The sequence below is a fragment of the Bos javanicus genome, chromosome 14 (genome assembly GCF_032452875.1).
Source record: "Bos javanicus breed banteng chromosome 14, ARS-OSU_banteng_1.0, whole genome shotgun sequence".
NCBI classification, from domain to species: Eukaryota; Metazoa; Chordata; class Mammalia; order Artiodactyla; family Bovidae; genus Bos; species Bos javanicus.
The window spans coordinates 2,268,936-2,276,240 of record NC_083881.1 but is presented as its reverse complement, the minus strand read 5'-3'; positions in this window follow the sequence as shown (position 1 = coordinate 2,276,240).

Genomic DNA, 7,305 nt, shown 5'->3' with positions numbered 1-7,305 from the left:
GGTGGTGCAGGCCCAGCAGGGGCCCTGCTGGGACGCCTTCTGGAGCGGGGCCCACCGATGCCAGCTCCCCGGCCGGATTTGGACCGATGCCCGGCCCGGTTTTGAGCTTGTCATTTAAGTGCTACGGGAGGCCGTCTGTCTGCATAACCTCCCCGGCTGAGGACACTGCCCCCTCCAGGGCCCCAGACAGCCACCATCTGGCCGGGGTGGTCAGTGGAGGCTCATAATATTGCGATTTTTCTCATTTTTGGAGAACTGAAGTGCCAACCCTCCCTGGGGGCACGGGACGCACTGCCCCCTCTGGGCCTTTGCCCGTCTTTCCACCGGCCTGCAGTCATCTCGTCAACCACAGGGGGCTACCCGAGCTGGGCAGTGTCAACAGGACAAGTTAAGAAAAGGAAGAAAGCGGACATTTCCTGCCTGGTGATCACAGCGTTTGCGCTGTGACTGAGCGCTGGCCGCGTGGCTCTGCACGTGCTCGGTCTCCCAGTGACCCTGAGCCTCAGTCTCCTCCTGTGTTCTTCAGGGAGCATGTGACCCCTCCCAAGGCGGCGGCGGTGGGGATGGAAGGAGTGTCCACTGAGGGTCATTGCAGTGCCAGCCATGGTCTTGAACACAATGAGACTGTTGCCCCTTCCTTTCCATCTGTGGATGCTGCATCCTATGGCCCTGGTCCTCTTTTTGGGCCTTGAACCCAGTTCCTAGGCCTCCCTGGGGCCCAGAGCACAGAGTGGACCATCACAGGCCAGAGGCCAATGTGCTTGATGGGAAGTTGGGGACCAGATGAAGGGCTGCCACATCCAGCTCCAGTGTGACTTCCCATCTGACAGATGTGTATGGGAGGGCCTGCGTTAATGATGTTTCTTAGATTCCTCTCAGCCCCTGTGTTTGTGAGTCTAAGACGGGAAGGAGGAGGGAGCACGTCGTATGTCACATTGTATGCATCCTTGGTGCTCCAGACGTGCAATGTGGGCGCAGCGGCAACCTGGAGCAGCGCCCCAGAGGCGTGCGGGGTGGCGGCCCCAGCGACTCCCGGGAAGCTTTCATCGTTATGCAGTCAGGGCCAGGCTCCGAGGGGCTGGGGCACAGCTGAGGTCCGTGGTGGGACGTGAGGATTCCTGGAGGCCGGTCCTGGCTGGCGACCTGGGAAGCCAGGGTCAGCGTTACCAGATGGGAGAGTACTCTGAAGCCCTGAGGCTGGCCTGGAGATGGCAGAGGCCGGGTGAAGCCCCAGCTGGGCAGGAGTTTCCTCGGATGGGCAGTGGCTGCTGCTGCCAAGCCCCATGGCCCCGTGGCTGAGCCTGCGGTTGCAAGGGGTCCCAGGGATCTCTCCCCTCCCCACCCCCATGCTGGCTGCTGCTTTTGGGGACTCTGACTTGGCCACCGCAAAGTCACTTTCCTCCGTGGGCCTCTGTGTCCTCATCTGTAAACTGGTGCTGGTCAGGGCGGGGAGACTCACCACCCCGGGCACTGGGGGCTTGCCCCCCAGCTGGTGTGTGGGTGAGTTGAGGTCCTGAGTGGCAGGCAGAGCTGGGACGTGCAAGTTTAGAGGTCTGTGGGCACGGAGGCCTGGAGAGGCCGCAGTCCAGTGTTCTCAGGGGCCACACCCTCTCCTTCCCACCCACCTGTCCTCGGAAGACCAACCCCACCAGCCCTTGCCTGGAGGACAGGCTTATGCCTTTGCTTTTATGACTTTTTTTAAAAACTGGGAACTGAGACAAGCAGGCAGGGCCTGGCCCCAGAGCAGGTCGGGGTTGGGGCGGGAGCTGCCGTGGCCGGAGCGCTGGGTCTGTGATGAGCTGTCCACAGAGCCCAGGTTGCCGGCAGGAGGAGTGAATGACAGACTGGAGGTGAATGGACAGAGCACGGGGCTTTGGCAGCGTAGAGAGGGTCTCAGGCTCCGGGCCCTGCCCAAGCGAGTCTGCTGGGGCCCAGGGGGAGGATGACTCGCCCGTGGGGACCCCCTCATCCCAGCCATCTCCCCATGTGGTAGAGAAGCTGCCGGGTTGCTTGGGGTGAGTGGGTAGCGCGTCCTGAGGCTGTAGCCGCCCTTCGTGGTGCACCGGGCCCTGGGGTGGCTCCATACCCTTCCCTGGCCTCAGGCTCTGACCTGAAGCCCCTGAGCCTGCGAAGGTAACTGCTGGGCTCTCCGTGCACCTGTCTCCCAGCTGTGGGCCTGGGCCGGGTCGGTTGGACAGGATCTGGGGCTGTCCCTGTGCCGGGCAGCCTGGCTCACGGCCAGCCTCTGGGTGGCAGTGGAGACCCAGCTACCTCCCTGCAGCCCCGCACGGCCTCAGCCTGCTGCTGTCAAGGCGGCCGGTGGCCACCGCGGGGCATTTCTGGGGCTGCCCCCCCTCAAGGGGAAGTGGGAGGCGGGCCCGGGGGAACAGGGAGGTGTGGCCGCAGCCAACCTCTCCATCTGCTGGGGCTCCTGGCAGGTCTGTGCCGCACACCTGAGGTTCTGCATGGCCTGTCCCAGACCCTCTGTCCCTGAGGACTCTGCCCTTGGCCCCCTGGAGCTGGCCGAGCAGCTGTACCTGCTCTTCCTGTGCTCCCTCCTGTCCCTGGTGACCGAGCTGTGCCATCGGGACCTCAGAGGTCCTTCAAGAGCCAGAGAGTCTTAGAGTATATTCCAGGACATTCATGCCAGGTATGCCTAAGGCCACAGCTTGGATGCCTCCCACGATGGGGAGCTCACTGCCTGTCCCATGATGGGGACTTCACCACTCCATACAGGGACAGTCTAGCCTGATTACTGAACAAAAGGCTACAGACAGTCATGCCTGCTGGTCCCCCAACGTGGCAGGACAGGTGCTGGGCACACTCTCCCTTCCTCTCTGCTTTCTTCCTGTTGTGAGGATGTTTCCTGAGACCAAACCAAGGGCAACCCCAGCAGGCCCTGCCTCTCTTCTGGCACCAGACCTTCAGGGGTTTGTGAACAGTGACCCTCCTGGCCCGGCAGGGCTCATGGCCATCAAGGGGAGACCCTTGTCCACATACACACACAGAGCCAGGTTGCTGCTGAGAGCTGGGCCTCCCTGGGAGCACAGGGTGCAGGGTCGGGAAGGGCAGCCTTTCCGTCTGCAGCTCAGGGATGGCCTCGGGACAGTGGCCCCTGAGAGGAGGAGCCCTCAGGCAACACGTGGATCTGGGGACAGCTCAGGAGCCTGGAGCAGCCAGGGCGAAGGCCCTGGGGCAGAGGGAGATGAGCTGCAGGTCGCCCATTGTGGCTGGAACTCTGAGCTCGCGAGTGGAGGGCTCGGGACCCTGGGGGTGCGATCAGGGTTTGGGCTTTATCCTGAGGATGCGGAGACCCCTGGGGGCTCAGGTGCTGCTGGATCTCACAACCCCCTTTTGCCTTGGGGATCTGCCCTGCCCATGACTGGTTGCAGTGGACACTGCGGCCTCTTGAGCGTGCTGGAGGCTCAGCCTGGGAGTCAGCAGGGAGACTGGCTGGCGAGGGGGAAGATGCTGGGCTGTTTCTCCTCACTGTCCCTCTGCTGGCACCACTGGGGGCTCCTCCGACTCCAGTGTCTGCCGCCCACCCACCCCGCGAGCGTCCCCCAAAGAGCGTGGCGTGCACCCCGGCTCTGGAAGCTCCAGCCCCTCTCATTCCCCCTGCTCAGCGTGGTGGCTTTTTCCTGTGGTCGCTAATCTCTGCGCAGACTCCAGGTCCCTGGCTGGTGTCTCGGCTCTTTTATCCCATGTATTCACACCCCGGTGTTACGGCCCTTCTGAGGGCCCTGGAGTGTTCTCTGCATTCAGACGGAAACCAATCTGATACCCACCCTTTTCTTAAGTGGGATTGAGCTGGGTTCGTGCCACTTCTAGCTGACAGCACCTTGACCTTCTGCCTCTCAGGGGGCTTATGAAGAGGTGGGGAGAGGGCAGCCTCCTGGAGAGAGGATTTAGGAGGAAAACGCTGCTGTTTAAAGAAGATGTCACGGTTAGGACATCAAATCTGGGGATTTGGCTGAGGGCTGTGCAGGGACGGCAAACGTTCCTTGATGTGTCCACTGTCACATAAGAAGCCACCCCAACACGGGAGCGGTGGGGTGTCAACAAGAAGACATCCAATGGGCTTATGCCGGGGAGTGTGGTTAGGGAGAGGGCCGGGGCAGAGAGAGGTCAGAGGCATTCTCATTCATTTGACTGTGTTTATGAGTCTCATTCTGTGGGCTAGAACCTGTGCAATCAGAGATAACCCCTGTGCTCCTTCAGCTGCTGTTTGGTCTGGTTGGTGGTAAGAAACATACAGACCCAAGGTGTGATTCTGAGTGTTCAAGGGTCGAGGGAAAGCAGCAGGGTCTGAGACAGGAACACTAGAGGGAGTCATCCGGGAGGGCTGCCTGGAAGAGGAGCCAAGGACATGCAGTGACTTCAAAGTGGATAAAGGGCCAGCAACCCTATAAGGAGAGCAGGGGAAAGCATTCTGGGCTGGGGAGCAGCGTGTGGGGAGACTCTGAGATGTGAGATCCTGGTGAGATTCGGGGGAACTGCTGCTCGAAGATCACTGGGCACATTTGAAAATGTTTCCAGGAGGGCGCTTGTGTGCACAGGAGTCTGCACAGGGAATTGAGGTTAAAAGCAAGCAGGCTGTGTCTCTGGGAGACACAGTCTGGGCCTCCACCCGAGGTGGCCAAAGCTTGCCGTTCCCCTGTGTACGGGGGGCTGTAACCCCAGGAGACAGGGTGATGCTCTGGCAGGGGCTCCGGTCGGGCCTTCCCTGTGGCCCCCGGGCTGGAGGCAGAGGACTGCTGCGGGGCTGGAGCCAGACGGGGGCCGTCCAGGCCCCGCCCCCACCCTTGCCTGCACTCCCACTGCAGAAGGTGGCTCAGGCTGTGGGCATGCTCCGTGAGCACCCTTGGTGAGGGCCGGGAGCAGCATGGATGAGGGAGCTAGCCTGCCCCCGAGGGCCCCGCTCCGAGGGCTGCTGGGAGCAGGCCCTGACACCCAGCCAGACTTTGTTTCCCCGGGGGCTCATCCACGTGGCCGGGAGTGCCTGAGGTCTGCAGGGGTGTGTTGGACCTTCCATGGCACCCCGGGGCCCTGCCGTGATGCCTTTCTCAGACTGGAATCTGGGGAGTGTGTCTTGTTTCTGCCATCAAGCTGGGGCTGTCCCGAAGGCGTGGCCCTGTCTCCCTGTCAGATTACAGGCATCCGGAGGCAGGGCCACGCCTCCACTCTAAATTTTTGACTACGTGGGGGCTGGGACTGCATCATCTCTATTCAACCAGAGATGGGACATGAGATGCTGCTTCTAGAACAAGCATCCAGTCTGCCTTTCCTGCCTCCTTTTTTTTTTGTTTTTGACTTTCCATTTTCCAAGAGCAAATCCACCTCCTGCTGCTGGTCTCTTGGTTTGATTAGAGCAGTCACTTCTAAGCTTGAAAATACCCAAGTTGAGGGAAGAAGAAAAAGGCAGAAAAAAAAAAGAAAAGAAAAAAGGGATGAAAACTCCATCCCACAGTTGTTCTGACGGAAGATTTTCTTATCTCCCGGCTACAGTCTGTGGGTCTCTGTGCTTAATAACCCAGCAGATCTTGTCCTCCGCAAGAGAACACGACAGGCTTTCAGGCTGAAAGCCCTGCGCGGTGGGACTTTTCTCCTGTGAGGCCTCCCCCGTCTTCCCAGGCTTCATCCTTGGAGCCAAGGAGCCAGGCCTGACCTGGGAGGGGGGACGGAGGGACCTCGTTTACTGATGGCCACTGCGTGCCCAGCTTTGCTCCGGGCTCCAAACATGCACAGTCCACCTTGGCCTCCCCCCTGCTGTGTGGTGGGCCTAACAGACCCACTTTACAGATGGGGAAATTGAAACCCAGGCAAGAGGTGGGGGTATCCCAAGTGAGGTCCAAGGTCCCTTGAGGATGGGCACCCAGAGCAGCGAGCCTGCACCAGGCCTTCACTTTTCTCCAGACTCAGTTTCCCCGTGTGTGTGACAACCAGGTAGGCTCCGATGGTCTCCAAGATTCAGAAGCCCCAGTGTGAGTGCACAGAGAAGGAAGCCAGGGCGCCAGCTGGGGCGTTTCGAGGAAGTGCTGTGGACGGTGTTGCTTTGGACGGAGGGTGGGCGGGGTGCCTGCTGGGCCACCCTGCAGAACACGCCTCCATACACGCTCGATGAGCACTTTCTCAGTCGTCTCCCACCTGGTGAGCTGCCGCGTCTCCCTGAGCCCCACCTTTCTCATCTGTAAAGTGGGGCCTGTGACCCCAGGGGATGGGCCTTCGTGTGACTTCTGCAGGGTTAATAGAGGCTGGGTGCCCAGCACTCGGGGACTGGAGGGCCATCCTTCACTCCGCTCCTGGGAGTAGAGTCAATTAAAAGCGAAATCCCCTGTGAGCCCAACTTGCTCTCACTCTGGGAGATTGCTTTTGGTGTGGAAGCTCATGAAGTGGTCCTCTGTGCGATTCTCCACTGGCTGGGCCATTATCTGAGCCGGAGGGTCTGGACTGGAAGTGGAGTGTGGGTGACTCAAGAAGGGATGGAGGGGCCACGCAGGAGCAGACCCCAGATTGGAAGATTCCTGTGAGGATGGTCCGTAAGGTGCGGGATTTAGCACAAAGATGAGAGTGATGGAGAGAGATTTAGCTGGAGACTGAGAGCTGTTGAGAGGGTGGAGGGGTGGTGCTCTACCTCTGGGGCAGTGGGCCCTGCAGGCAAGAGCCGGCACAACCTGACCGTGTGGGCTCCATGCAGTGCAGGGTAGGAACCCCGGGGAAGGGAGCTGGGCCTCTACAGGGCCAGGGCATCGTGTTCTGGGACCACTAAAGACAGTGGCCAGGCCGCCACACCTGGAAGACCCTCTGCCTGCTCCCGGCACCAGCAGTCACCAGTACAACCAGAGATGACTTCCTGGTGGTGTGCTAGGCACCGCCCAGCTCCCAGACACTTCTCAGGCCAGCAGGAGGAGGACAGGTGGACAGCACGATGTGGAGTGATGAGGGGCTGGGGAGAGGCAAGGGCCCACGGGGGACCGACAGAGGGGCTGGGCTCAGAGAGCGGGGAGCTCTCTCATGGACGCGAGCTCCCAGCAGCCGGGGTGTCTCCTCCGGGCCCTCTTCCTCCTCCATAGCAGCCAGAGGGCCACCTGCCGGGTGGACTTGAGAGGTGATTCCTGCTCTGGGTCGACCATGGGGCCAGAAGTCCAGCAGAGTCACTTCAACTCTATCTGGCTGTACTTTTTGCCTGGTGTGAGAGGTTGGGGTTGGGGTGGGGACAGGGCTGCAGCTCCTGCCTGGGAAGAACAGGGAAGCCTTGTTCACAATCTGCTCTTCATGGGCCAGGCATGGGAGGACTGGGACTCT